General features: G+C 45.5%; 1 non-coding gene across 1 annotated transcript; it reads right to left on the bottom strand.

Annotated features, from left to right (window-relative positions):
- Nucleotides 1–663: 663 nt before the first annotated feature.
- LOC114008912 (U4 spliceosomal RNA) lies at nt 664–797 on the bottom strand. Its single transcript, XR_003550394.1, has one exon. It is a non-coding gene; the product is annotated as a U4 spliceosomal RNA (small nuclear RNA).
- Between the last annotated feature and the right edge of the window lie 13,758 nt (nt 798–14,555).

The raw sequence follows: 14,555 nt of genomic DNA, 5'->3' as shown, positions 1-14,555 counted from the left end.
CCAGCACCCTTAACCACCATGCCACCTGCCAGCCCCAACACTAAAATCTTTATCATTGGCCCTTTAGGAAAAAATTTGCTGATCTTTCCTTCACACTATAAACACAAAAAAAATTAACTCAAAATTAACTAAAAAATTAACTCAACCCGCATGGTGAACAGCTGTTCAAGTCCTGGAACTAGAGACTTACTTTCTCACTTTCCCTCTCTATTCCTCTTTCTCTCTCTTTCTCTGACTCTCTCTTTCTGGTGAGCACATATGCCCTGTAGTGAATTTAAAAATAGTAATAATAATAAACTCACGCACGTGAGTTTAAGCCGCTGGGTCCAGGACTCGGACGGCAGTCGGCTACATGGGAGTCCAGCGACATAGCCATTACACTAACTGGTGGTCCCTATTATTATTATTTTTTAATTTGACCAAAGAGAGACAGAGAGGAAAAGTGAGAAAGCAAGCCACTAGGTCCAGGTATTGTACTGTGGTTAACCATGTGGGAGTCCAGCACCTCAACCTCCATGCCACCTGCCAGCCCCCCAAAAGTATTGTTAAATAAATAAAAACAGAAACCATAGACTGAGAAATTTTGTGCAAATCATGTATCTAATAAAAGATTTATATGTAGCATTTTCAAAAAGTTGATGAAAATTATCTATTATGAAAAAACTATGCATGGATTCCAAAGTTTTTATGCACCAAAATAAACTTACATTAATTCCATTTCCATGAACTTTTTCAATTAGCAATAATCGCGCCTCGGATAAACCTCATTGGCTACGATACTGCCACTGCGCAAAGCTGGCTTTTCCATGAACTTTTTGAAGTCCCCTCATCTAAAGGATGCTCTAAAGAGACAACTCAATAAAAATGGACCACAGATTCGAGCTGATGCTTCACCAAAAATGGCTGAAAAGAAATAACACATAAGGACATGAAAGGGTGCTCAACATCATTAGGCACTGAGGAAAACATGAAAATTACAAGGAGGTCCAGCTACATACCTGTTAATGGCTAAAGCTGAAGTGAGCATAGAGTTGAACAGGAGATGGAAAAATGAATGCTCTTACACTGCTGGTAGGGACCTGAAATGATATAACCACTGGGAAACAGCTGGGCAGTTTCTTGAAAAGATAAGCATATATATACACCATATAATCTACCCACTTCATTCCTGGGTAGTCAGCCAAGAAAAGCAAAGCTTATGTACCTATGTCCACATAAGGGCCTACTGCTAATATCTGTAGGAGTGTTATTCCTAACTAAAAACCACCTCAAATCCAGCAAGTGAAGAGCAAAGCAATCCATGGTATAGCCTTGTAATGAAATAATATTCAGCAGTAAAAACAGATGAGTTATTATCAATTTAACAATATGGATGGATCTTAAAATAATTGTATTATACGGAGTGAAAGAAGTAGATCATTGTTTGTCTGGAAATGACAGGATATTTAGGAGCAAGGAAGAGCAGGAGAGACTGATTGTAAAAGGAGCCCTTGTGGGTAGTGAATGTTCATTATATTGAATTATCTTGAATGTGGTGATTATTTCTTAGAGGAGGGGGCTGTGCATGTATAATTGTCAAAAGTTACCAAATAGTACACATTGGGGGCCGACAGGTGGCGTGGTGGTTAAGGGCGCTAGTCATTCTCATGGCCAACTGCAGTTCGAGTCCCAGACCTGGCGGCTTGCTTTCTCACTCATTCTCTCTCTCTCGCTCTCTCTCTCTGTCTCTCTCTGGTCAAATTTTAAAAATAAATGAATAAATAAAGTTAAATAAAATAATTATTAAAAAAATAAATAGTACACATTGAATATGTGCACTCTACTATTTGTCAATTATATCCCTATAAAGCTATACTTTTATTTTTTGGAGGTTTTTTTGTTTGTTTGTTTGTTTTGTTTTTTTTTGCTATAGGGTGTGTGCACTTGCCAGAAAGAGAGACATAGAGACAGAAAGCGAGAAATCACCCCCCAGGGGGGAAGGTCATGCCACAATCCCTTCTCCTTCATTCTCTTCTCAGGATCTTGGGCACGCATGCACACGTGCCTGGCATGAGTTTAAGCCACCAGGTCTGGGACTTGAACTATGGTCGACTACATGCGAGTCCAGCGACAAAGCTATTATGCCAACTGCTGGTCTCAAGCTATACATTTTTTACACAATTATTTCATTTGACTTCATTTATTTATTTGTTTTAATTTGACCAGAGAGAGACAGCGTGAGTATGAGAGCGAGAGAGAGAAGGTGAGAAAGCAAGCTGCCAGGTCCAGGACTTGAACCGTGGTCGACCATGTGGGAGTCCAGCGCCCTTAACCACCATGCCACCTGCCGGCCCCAAAGCTATACATTTTAAATTTCTTAAGTTTATTTCCATGAAAGAAAGAGGCAAAGAGACAGGTATCCCCAATAGGATTCTCATGCCACGATCACCCCTAGGCTGAGTCAGCCCAGACCATTGGCACACACACGCACCCTGCCATGCTCAAGGAGGTCCCTAGATGCCTGTCTAGGACGCCTCCAATGTGGGCTCAGTTACACCACCAATGTGCCACCAACTCGCTCCAAGCTTTATTTTTCTACAAGGAAGAAAATAATAGTCTAATTTTGCCATTTCTTTCTTTCTTTCTTTCTTTTTTTTTTTTAAGAATAATATTATTTAACTTTATTTATTTAGTTAGTTAGTTATTTTCATTTGACCAGAGGGGGACAGAGTGAGAGAGAGAAAGGGAAAGTGAGAAAGCAAGCCGCGGTCAACTATGTGGGAGTCCAGCGTCCTTAACCACCATGCCACCTGTTGGCCCCGTCATTTCTTATTCTTACCAGAGTGGTCTTTCCCAGCAGGCACTCTGTCCTCTAAAACCTTACCTTCATCCTAGGAGACCAACTAGAGGGTGATAACTGTTGCTCCTGTGAGATACAGACAAGCAGATTGCTGTTTCCTAATGTTACTGGATCATTGTCACCTTCCAGTCCAACCAGAGCTGACATCCAATCTTAGATTCTCATCACCTTAAAATTCTGTGGTTTGCCACCGTTCTGGCATCAATTCCTCCTTTGATGAGGGTTAGTTACAGAGAACTGAACCACTCTAACTAGCTACAGCAGGAGGAATGTATTAAAGATGCTGAAAGGGGCCATCAGGGGACATGGTGGTTATGGCATTCGATTCCCACATGGCCTTCCATCAGTTACGCAGGGCATCAGTTACATGGATATACCTTCCAGATGAGACATGGATATGGATCAAAGCAGTGGGCCAGCCGGTGGCATGGTGGTAAAGGCAGCTGGATACCATATGGCCAACAGTGCAATTCGAGTCCCAAACATGGCTTGAACAGCGCACTGGGCGCATGTGCATCATGCCCCAAAGCCTGAGAGGTCAATGGAGGAGAAGGGATTGTGGTGTGGTCATCCTTCCTGGGAGATCTTTCTCATTTTTCTTCTCCCTCTCCCTTTCTCTTTCCAGCTGATGCACATATCCTAGAGCTAATTTAAAAAAAAAAAATGTAGCCCCAGCCTCCCTGAGAAATCTTTGAGGAGACCACCAGGAAAGCATCTGGTGGAAATCAGGAGCCCTGAGCTCTAGGCTGGCTCTGCCGCTAACCTGCCTGAGCCTGCCTGTGGGCAACCCTTCTCCTCTCTGAGCCTAGGTGCCCTTGTGTGTTAAGTAGCGAGGAGAGGTACCCTAAGTGTGGTAAAATGGAGTTCTCTGGAACCCAGGGCTCCTTGGGATTCCCTTGGGATGCTGCAAGGGCCAGGGGTGAGCTCCACCAAGAACAGTCCTGCATTGATCTGTTTGATGTTTGCCAGGTGTAACTCTGAGTTGACCAACTCAGGGGGTGTAGAAAATACCAATCCTCTAATTTTCCAAATCTCTGAGTGAATTTATAACTCCCAGGGCCCATCCCAGAAGCTGGATGTAGTATTCACCTCAAATAATCTTGGGATTCTCCTGTCAGGTAGTGCTCACTTCTGGGACAAGGGGGCCACTAGCAAGCCACATCTGTCCATGGCCCCTGTGGACCCAACTATCTCTCTGCCAATTCTCTGCCACTCTAGGGACATGAGTGCCTTTTGGAAGCAGACCCATGTCTCCTTTCTCTCTTCATCCCACATGTCCTTCTTTCCAGCCCATTCTCCCTCTTGAAAAAACCCTTCATAGCCTGGGGGAATCACCCTTTGTGTTTCTTTAAGACATTCATTCAGTCGCCAGTGAGTCCTTGGTTTGGGTTGATTTGTGTCTGCTTCCCACTTCCAAAGTTTCACACGTTGAACTCCTAACCTCCAGTGCCTCATAATGTGCCCTTCTTCGGAGACAGAACCTTCACAGATGCAGTCAAGTTAAAATGAGAGGACTGGGCTCAGGCTTACTCCGATAGGACAGGTGTCCTTCTAAGAAGAGGAAGTCTGAACACCGATGTGAATAGAGGAGAGAGAGTGAGAAGAGACACAGGGAGAGGAAGGCCATCCACAAGCTAGAGAAAGGCCTGGAGCAAATCTTGCCCTCCCAGCCCTCGGGAGCCCAGCCTGTCCACACTTTGATCTCAGATTTCTAGCCTCCAGAAGTGTGAGGTAGAAGTTTCCGGGGTACTTTGCAGCCCTGGCAGCCTAATGCAGACCTTCCCCTGCTCTTCCCCTCCCTTGAAAACACTTTGAAGTCTTACATATTGCAAGCTACTCTCTGAATGTCTGCTTGAATGGGAGAAAGGGATAGGGAGAAAAACATACGCTAATATTACATAACCTTATTCACTTACACACGCGTAAGGTTTTATTTGAACAGATTTAGAGGCTAAACACAGTTTAAAAATCACTGGGTTGATGAGTTGATGATTATTGCCGTTGGGCAATGGGTCCATGGGGGTTCATTGTACCATCCTCTCTCCTTTTGTGTGTATCCGAAATTTTCCACTAAACTATAACAGGGCAAAGAGAGAGAGGGAAAACATCATGTCACACTGTTGGAGTAGAAGCTGACTGAGGAGCTTCCCATGTCTAGAGTTCCCTCATGGTGTCACCGTCCATCTCCTGTCCCTGCCAGCCAGGCTCTGCCACTCCCATCCTCCACTGATACGATACCACTGTCGCCAAAGCCCGTGGCCATCCTTGAGCCTGAAGGCCTCCTTTCCTGGCCCAGTTTCCGGCTGAGGCCTCCACAGCAGCCGTGAAGCAGCCACAGCTGAACAGAGCAAAGATGGTGGACAGCCCGTCCTGGAACCCGAATCTCAAGCGCACCTTCCTAAGTAAACCCCAGCCACGTGGGCTGCTTTGCCAGCACCTCTTCAGTGCCTCCTCACCCCAGCTCCTCTCTGTTCTCAGGCGTGGCGTTGTTTCCCCCGAATCCTTATTCCCATTTAAAATACCAAGTAACTACTCGAATGTTACTAATGATCACTCAGATTGTTTTCTGGGACAGACACTGTGGCTCTTGCCCAACACGTTTCCTCTTCAAAACCTCTCGCTGGCCCGACTGTGGTCTAGGGCAAAGGGACTCCTAGAAAAGATGTTATTTGTCGAATTTCACGTGGGTTCTGGATACTATTGGTATCAGAGTCACGTCATTCCTGATCCTGTGATTAAATGGTCAATAAATGGCAGCCCCATAGTTCTCAACGTCCTCAAGTCCCATCTCAGGGACCTCACTTTATTCGTTCCCTTTTAATGACCCCTGCAAACTCAATTCTTTCATTAAAGCCAACACTAGTGTAGCAATTTGCATTGGCAAAATGAAAAAAGAGAAATGGATTTTTCATGGGTCTGAGTTAATACCAATGTAAGAAACTGCTCTCTTGAGATTATGTTTTTCTAATTTTTTGGTCTTAAAATACCTTTTCTTGGGGCCAGCAGGTGGCGTGGTGGTTAAGGCACTGGACTCCCATATGGCCCACAGTGATTTGAGTCCCAGATCTGGCAACTTGCTTTCTCACTTTCCTTCTTTCTCTCTCTCTCTTTGTCTCTCTCTGGTGAGTGCACATGCCCTATAGCAAATTAAATAATAATTGATAAAATTAAATAAATAAATCTTTTTCAAATTTAATGATTTTTTACTGATATAGTTTCCTGATCTGGGTGCAGTGGCATGCATCTGTAGTCTTGGCTACTTGGGTGGCTGAGGCAGGAGGATCTCAAGTTGGAGGCCACCGAGGCAGCACAGTAAGAGCCCATCAGTTAAAACAAAGCAATAGGACCAGTGGATGGAGTAATGGTTATGTCACTGGACTCCCATATAGTCGACTCCAGTGCGAGTCCTAGACCCAGAGGCTTAAAATTCACACCAGATGCACATGTGTGTGTGCCAAATCCTAAGTGGAGGAGAAGGGACTGCAGTGTGGCCTCCCCCCATGGAAGTGATTTTTCACTTTCTGTCTCTCTGTCTCTTGAGTGAGTACATGTGCCCTATATTTTAAAAAATCTCTCTAAAAAAAGGCAAAAAATTATAACTTTTCTTTCATAAAAATGATGGTATCACTGTATCTTGATATATCAGTCAGAATTTACTTTCAGGGACAGCAATCACTCTAGTTATTTTAAGTAGAACAGAATTTGTTCAGGGCTTTAGGACATTACACAATCATTAGAAAGGCTGGTGCAGATCTGAGCTGGGCTTCCAGGAATGCAGATCTGAGCTGGGCTTCGAGGAATGACTCTAAAACCTGGGAAGACTCACCTGTCCAGAACACTGCAGTCACTGCCATGATTAGGAACCCCCGTCCCATCTGCCAGCTCCAGAACTGTGTCACTTCTGCAAGGATCCATATGAGCAAAATGGATGCCATTGGCTCTGCTGCTTCACATCCACAAAAACAGAGATTGGCCCGGGCTCTCTGCGACCGCGGGAGAGCCAATCTTAGAATCCCTGATCTTTTCAGGAGAAACAGCAGAAGCAGCAACCACAGGCTTGGCAATACTGCTGCTTTGTAAATCTCATGCCAGCACACCTGCTTGGCAAAAGGCCACTCTTCCAGGGACCTAGAGCCGTAAGACCTGAAGCAGGGATGGAAGAGAGTCGTGGTCCAATCTGCAGGGTCTGTCACTCATGATAGTTTATTTCTTTTGACAGTCCTGTAATTAATCCCCCACGTTTTACTCATTTGTGAAATCTAAAATCTTGGGGAAGAGGGGTGTCAATCCTCTGGTGCATTCCCATCAAGGACAGATATTAAGCTATTTAGTCTTTTATATGAATGTCAGGTAAAATAAGGAGAGCTGCTACTTTTTGCTTTCACTAACAGAATATAAATTAAAATCACAACTAGATCACAATGAGAATCCCACGTCACATATAGTAGAATGACTAAAAGAACAACCAAGTGATTTTTAAATAGATTTTATTTAACTTTATTTATTATTATTATTATTATTATTATTATTATTATTTGAAATAGAGAGAAAGGAAAAGTGAAAAAGCAAGATTCAAGTCTGGGACTTGAATCACGGTTGGCCATGTGGGAGTCTAGCACCTTAACCACCATGCCACCTGCTGGCTCCTAGACAACTGATTTTTATAGCAATGCCCAAAACATCCACTGGGGAAAAGACAGTCTCTTTAATAAATGGTGCTGCAAAAACTGGACATCCACATGCCAAAGAATGAAGCTATACCTATAGCTCTCACTATGTACAATAATCAACTCCAAAGGAATAGAGACCTAAACATAAAACTCAAATGAGGAATCTACTAGAAGAAAACATAGGAGAAATATTTCCGGACATTGGTACTGGTAAAGAGTTCATGAGTAAAACCTCAAAGCACAGGCATCAAAAGCAAAAATAGACAAATGGGAGGATATCAAACCAAAAAGTTTCTGCATAGCAAAGGAAACAATCAGCAGAATATGGAGACAGCCCACAGAATGAGAGAAAAGATTTGGTTGTGATCCATCTGACAAGGGATTAATAACCAGTATATACAAGGAACTCAACTCAGCAACAAAAAAAGTAAAAACGAAAAGTGGGCAAATGTTCCGAATGAACAGAGGGGCAACAGGGCTAGCTGGTGAGGTGGAGGTTAAAGCAGTTGAATTCCACATGGCTGACTCCATGGTTCACGTCCCAGACTCACGGCTTGAGAAACACACTGGGTGCATGCCCAAGATCTTGAAAAGATAATGGAGAAGGAATTGCAGCATGACCATTCTCCAGGGTGTGAGGTGTATTTCTCACTTTTCTTCTCTCCCTTTCGGTCTCTGCTGTGAGTGCACACACCCTATGGTCAAAATCTAAAAGAAAAAAATATGTCCAAGAAATATTAAAACGTGTTCAACATCACTAATCATTAGAGAAATGCAGATCAAACCATAATGAGATATCTTACCCTGTTAGAATGACTATTATCAAAAAGACAAAAAAATGACAAAGGCTGGAGAGAATGCAGAGAAAGGGGCACTCCTTTCCACTGTTGGTGGCGATGTAAATTAGTACCGCCATTATGGTGATTCCTCAAGAAACTAAAAATAGGGAACCAGCAGTTAGCGTAATGGCTATGTCGCTGGACTCCCACGTAGTCGACCGCGGTTCGTGTCCTGGACCCGGTGGCTTAAAACTCATGCCGGGCGCGTGTGCGTGCGTGCCCAAGATCCCGAGAGGAGAATGGAGGAGAAGGGATTGCGGCGTGACCATCCCCCCTGGGGGGTGATTTCTCGCTTTCTGTCTCTATGTCTCTCTCTGTCTGTCTGGCGAGCACACGCGCCCTACAGTGAAAATCTCTCCAAAAAAAAAAAAGAAACTAAAAATAGAACTGCTGTAGGGTCGGCAATCCCGGTAGTAGGTATACATCCAGAGGGAAGTACATCCGTCTGTCACAAAGATATCTGCACCTCGGTGTTTAGCAGCACTGTTCACAAAAGCCAACCCACGGAAGCATCCTAAGTGTCCATCGAATGACAAATGGGTAAAGAAAATGCCGTGTACATGTACAATAGAGTACTGTTCAGTCTTTGGAAAGGATGATTGCTCGCCATTTGATGTTAAATAGGCAAACCCGGAGAACATTATGTTAAGTGGAATAAGCCAGGCACAGAAAGAGAAATACAGTATGTTCTCCCTCATATGTAGAAACTAAAAAAAAAAAGAGAAAGCAATCATGGAGAGGGATGAAGGATGACTGGGAGAGGCTGGGAAGGATGGGGGTTGGAGAGAAGGATGTTGAAGAATGGAAACAAGTTGTTATAACATGTGGTGGGGAGAACAGAGATGGCAAGGACTTGCTGTGTATCTCAAGGTAACCAAAACGGAGGGTTGTGAATGCTCTCGACGCAGTGATGACAAATGGTTGTGATGATGTGTATGTTGATGTCCTGGGCGAATCATTACACGTCGGATTCTGGTACTGTCAAATCCCATTGGACCTCCCACAAATGTGTACAATTATGTACATGTTAATTTAAAAGAATTTTGGAAAAGAGTGACGATATCAAGTATACCTAAAGATATAGAGCAACAAATGTGTATTAGCACAGTTTACGTACTGGGGCTGGCAGGTGGCGTGGCAGTTAAGAATGCTGGACTCCCACATGGCTGATTGCGGTTCAAGTCCCAGACCTGGCAGCTTTCTTTCACATTTTCCCTCTCTCTCTGTCTTTCTCTGATCAAATTAATATAATAATAATGATAACAAAGTTAAACAAAATAATTCTTAAAAAAGAAAAACAAATACGTTACATACTAAAGCTGTAAGTATGAATATTCAATAATCTTCAATAATTTCCCCTGAATTCAAAAATTCTCACCATATACGAAATTGGTTTTGGTGCCACTATTTTTAAAAGCTAAAGACTGGGATCAGCAGTTAGCATAATGACTGTGTCGCTGGACTCCCATGTAGCTGATCATGGTTTGAGTCCCAGACCCGGTGGCTTAAGTTCATAACTGGCACTTGTGCATGCTTGCCCAAGATCCCGAGAGGAGAATGGAGGAGACAGGATTGTGGTGTGGCCATCCCCCCGGGGCAGTGATTTCTCACTTTCTGTCTCTATGTCTCTCTCTGTCTTTCTGGCGAGTGCACGCGCTCTATAGCAAAAACCTCTCCTCTCCCCCCCCAAAAAAGCTGAAGACTAAAAATGGACCCAGATGTCCATCATCGGTAGGATGAATGGGCAGAAGATCGGGATATGTTCACACAATGGGACGCCACACAGTAATGAGCGCCAACAGATGACAACCACATGCAACAACATGGACGACTGTCACCACATGATGTTGAGTCAAAAAGGCAAACCCTAGGGGCCAGCAGGTGGTGTGGTGGTTAAAGGCACTGGACTCCCACATGGCCGATAGCGGTTCAAGTCTCAGACCTGGTGGCTTGCTTTCTCACTTTCCCTTTGTCTCTTTCTTTTTTTTTGAAAGGCCCTTCACTATAGGGCGCGTGCGCTCGCCAGACAGACAGAGAGAGACAGAGAGACAGAAAGCGAGAAATCATCCCCCAGAGGGGATGGCCACGCCGCAATCCCTTCTCCTCCATTCTCCTCTCGGGATCTTGGGCACGCACGCACACGCGCCCGGCGTGGGTTTTAAGCCCCCGGGTCCGGGATGAGAACTGCGGTCGACTACGTGGGAGTCCAGCGACATAGCCATTACGCTAACTGCTGGTTCCCCCTTTGTCTCTTTATCTGTATCTCTCCGATCAAACTGAAAAATAAGAGACAGACACTAAACAGGGCATGCCACTCGTTCACCTACATTTGTGAACCCCTGAAGCAGGGGCTTAGATTTTGCCATAGAGCCCTCCTTGTAGATGGGCAGAAACTGGAAGGGAGGATGAAGGGGGCTGTTGGGTGTTGGACACGCCCTGTTTCTTGACCTGGATGCTGAGCATATCTTTGCATTGAGTCTCTGAAATGTCATCTTACTGTACACTGATGATACATGCACTTAGTATTTTATTTTATTTTATTTTATTTTATTTTATTTTATTTTATTTTATTTTATTTTTTGCTATCAGGCATGCACTTGCCTGAGACACAGAGAGAGAGAAAGTGAGAAATCAACCCCTAGGGGGATGGCCTTCTTCTTCATTCTGCTCTTGGGATTTTGAGCATGCTAACACACACACCCAGCATGAGATTCAAGCCTCTGGGTTCAGGACTTGAACCACAGTAGGCCATGTGGGAGTCCACTGCCTTAACCACTATGCCACCTGCTGGTCCGAATACATGTATTTTTTTTCTTTTTTTGGAGAAGTTTTTGCTATAGGACACATGCGCTCGCCAGACAGACAGAGACAGACAGAGAGATAGAAAGCGAGAAATCACCCCTCAGTGGGGATGGCCACACCGCAATCCCTTCTCCTCTATTCTCCTCTTGGGATCTTGGGCATGCATGCACATGCACCCGGCGTGAGTTTAAGCCACTGGGTCCAGGACTCGAACCATGGTCGACATAGCCATTATGCTAATTGCTGGTCCCATGCACTTTTAAACTTTTGTCTTGTCATCTCCAGAGCATGAAGACATACACACAACTCTACACTTCTTCCATGGTGCACTCTTAAAAATTTTATTTATTTATTTATTTATTTATTTATATTTTTGAGAGTGATTTTTGCTATTGGGTACATGCATGCACGAGAGAGACAGAGAGATTGAAAGCGAGAAATCATCCCCTGGGGCGGGAGGATGGCCACACTGCAATCCCTTCTCTATTCTCTTTCTGGGATCTCGGGCACGCGCACACATGCACCTGGTGTGATTTTGAAGTCACTGGGTCCAGGACTTGAACCACAGTTGGTCATGTGGGAGTCCAGCGATGTAACTGCTATGCCACCTGCTGGTCCCCATCGTGCACTTTTAAATATGTATATTTACTTCAATAAAATTGGCAAAAGCAGAAGAGGGAACCTAGCTTCAATCTTCTCTTTCTCACAGCACCCTCTCGCCCAGTCCAGGCAGCTAACCGCAATGGCTCCATGTGTAGAGCCCCTGCTCTGTGCCAGGCACCGCCAAACCTCACCACCATTTGCAAGGTGGTAGGACACCTACCCTAGTTTATGGGCGGGGAGCCAGAGATGAAGAGGGGTGAAGCAGCCTGCCAAAACCTCCAACAGGTGAGTGGTGGAGCCATGAATCAAACCCAGGTGGGGACCTCCGAGCACCTTTCTAGGACAGTGCATTCCTTCTCTGCACGGCTCTGTCCTTCTCCTCCGTGGCACACGGGGTACATGGGCGTCTGCCAAGATCTGGCTCCCTTGCCGGCCCTCCCCTGCCTGTCCTTGTGCTCCAGGTCGGTAATACCGAGCAGCTGCCACATCGCCAAGCACCCTAGAGGGCAACATGTTGTTCCTTGATGACAAGCCTCAGGGAGCCACATACTCACTGTTGGCCACACACAGGTGGGCTGGTGTGCTGGAATTTGTCCTTGCCCTTTTGCCAGCCTCCCCTGGGGGCAGTATGGCTGTGTTCGGAGGGTTGCCAAGCCAGGCTCAGGGGCAGGACGGAGAACTGGCACCCAGGACAAGCCTGCCGTAGTTCCCTGCACTGTGGTCCATCTCTGTGCAGAGGAGGCTGACAGCCAGTAGGGCCCAGAGCCCCTGGACACTCTCAACACTTGGGCCCTGAACAGCTCCTAGAGGACAACCCCGATGCCCTTGGGGAGGCCCCTCCCCTAGCCTCGGAAATGTCACGAGCAAGCGTTGTGCGCTGTGCATGTCTGGCATGCCCTCTGAGGGCACTGCCTCCTCCTTCCCCACTCCCAGCCTGACCTGTTCATGTCTGACACCAGTGGACTGGCAGGGATCGCACTGGGCAGGGGACAGACATGACCAAGAAACACACAGTGTCCCTGCCTTCAATTAGCTATAGTCTTGGTGATGATAGCACCTAACAATTATTCAGCACTTGCTCTTTTCTGGGCACTGTTCTAACTTCCTTAAAGGCGTTGTCTCACTGAGGACTTAAAACAGCTCTAGGGGTAGGTACTATGTTGATTCCCATTTTATAAGCACTTTATAGCATGCAGTAGAAGTAGGCAGCCTCTAAGGTAGCCCAGTCATCCCAGCTCCTAATGCTCTTGTATGATCTCTCACCATTTCAGGGTGGGCTGGGTTTACTAACTTGGTTCTTTGGCTTTGTCTGTTATAGGGCTCATGTACTTGCCTTAGACAGAGAGAGAAAGTGAGGAAGCGTGCCCAGGAGAGTGGCAATGTTGCAATCCCTTCTCCTCTGTTCTCCTCTTGGAATCTTGGAAACACACGCACGCATATGCCCCCAGTGTGCTTTTTCTAATCTGCTAGGTCCAGGACTTGAACCACATAGTCAGTCATGTGGGATTCAGCTGCCTTCACCACGCTACAGACTGGCCCACTTCTTTTTCTTCTTTTTTTTTTTTAAGTTTTTTTTTTTTTAAGAATTATTTTATTTAACTTTATTTATTTATTTTAATTTGACCAGGGAGAGACAGAGTGAGCTAGAGAGAGAGAGAGTAAGAAAGCAAGACGCCAGGTCTGGGACTCAAACTGCGGTCGGCCATGTGGGAGTCCAGCATCCTTAACCACCATGCCACCTGCCGGCCCCTTTTTCTTAAGTTTTATTTATTTATTTATTTGGAGAGCAAGAGAAAGAGAGACAGGTATCCTCAACCGGGTCTTACCACATGCAATTCTTTCCCAGCATCCTAGCCAACCAGCAGTATGCCTGCCTGCCCAGAGTGTTAAGGTTGACCGGGGATCCGAACCTGGACCTCCCACGTTGCTCCAGTATGATATAGCAGTAACCTGCCACCGTGCCACAGGGACTGGGTCTGTTGACTCTCTTCTAGTGAATAGAATAGGGCAGCAATAACAGACGTAACTTCTGAGGCTGGGTTATAAAAGGGCTGTGGCTCCCATCTCGGGTGCTCTCTCTCAGAGGGTGCCAGCTGCCATGGCGTCTGTGACACTCTTAGAACACAGCGGACTCACAGTAAGAACTAACCATTGTTAGCACAGTCATGTGTCACTGAGCGGCAGGAGCAGGTGCTAGGAAATGCGCACTAGGTGATTTCGCCATGTGACCGTCACGGAGCATCCTTAACAGCTAGTGGACAGGCTCCCAGGCTACAAACCTGTACTGCGAGTTTTAAGCAATCGTAACACAGTGGTATTTGTGTATCTAATCATAGAAAAGGTACAGTAAAAATACAGCATAAAGCATTAAAAATGGGGGTTAGCAGGTGGCATGGTGGTTAAGGTGCTAGTTCCCATGTGGGTGACTCTATGGTTCAAGTCCTGGACCCAGTGGCTTTAAAAACAAAAGAGGCATGTGTGTGTGTGTGTGTGTGTGTGTGTGTGTGTGTGTGCCCAAAATCCCAGGAGGAGAATAGAGGAGAAGGGATTACAGTGTGGCCATCCCCCCGAGGGGTGATTTCTCACGTTCCCTCTCTCTCTGTCTCAGGCGAATACATGAGCCCTATAACAAACAAAAATCTAAAAAAATAAAAACAGGGACCAGCAGGTGGTGTGGTGGATAGGGGCACTGGATTCCCACACGGCCAACCATGGATCAAGTCCTGGACCTGGTGGCTTGCTTTCTCACTTTCTCTTTCTCTCTCTCCCCTCTCTCTCTCTCTCATCAAATAAAGAAAAAAA

The sequence above is a fragment of the Tupaia chinensis genome, unplaced genomic scaffold, assembly GCF_000334495.1.
Source record: "Tupaia chinensis unplaced genomic scaffold, TupChi_1.0 Scaffold000415_1, whole genome shotgun sequence".
Classification (NCBI taxonomy): domain Eukaryota; kingdom Metazoa; phylum Chordata; class Mammalia; order Scandentia; family Tupaiidae; genus Tupaia; species Tupaia belangeri.
Note: the sequence above shows the minus strand (reverse complement) of the source record. Positions and strands in the feature narration are given on the sequence as shown.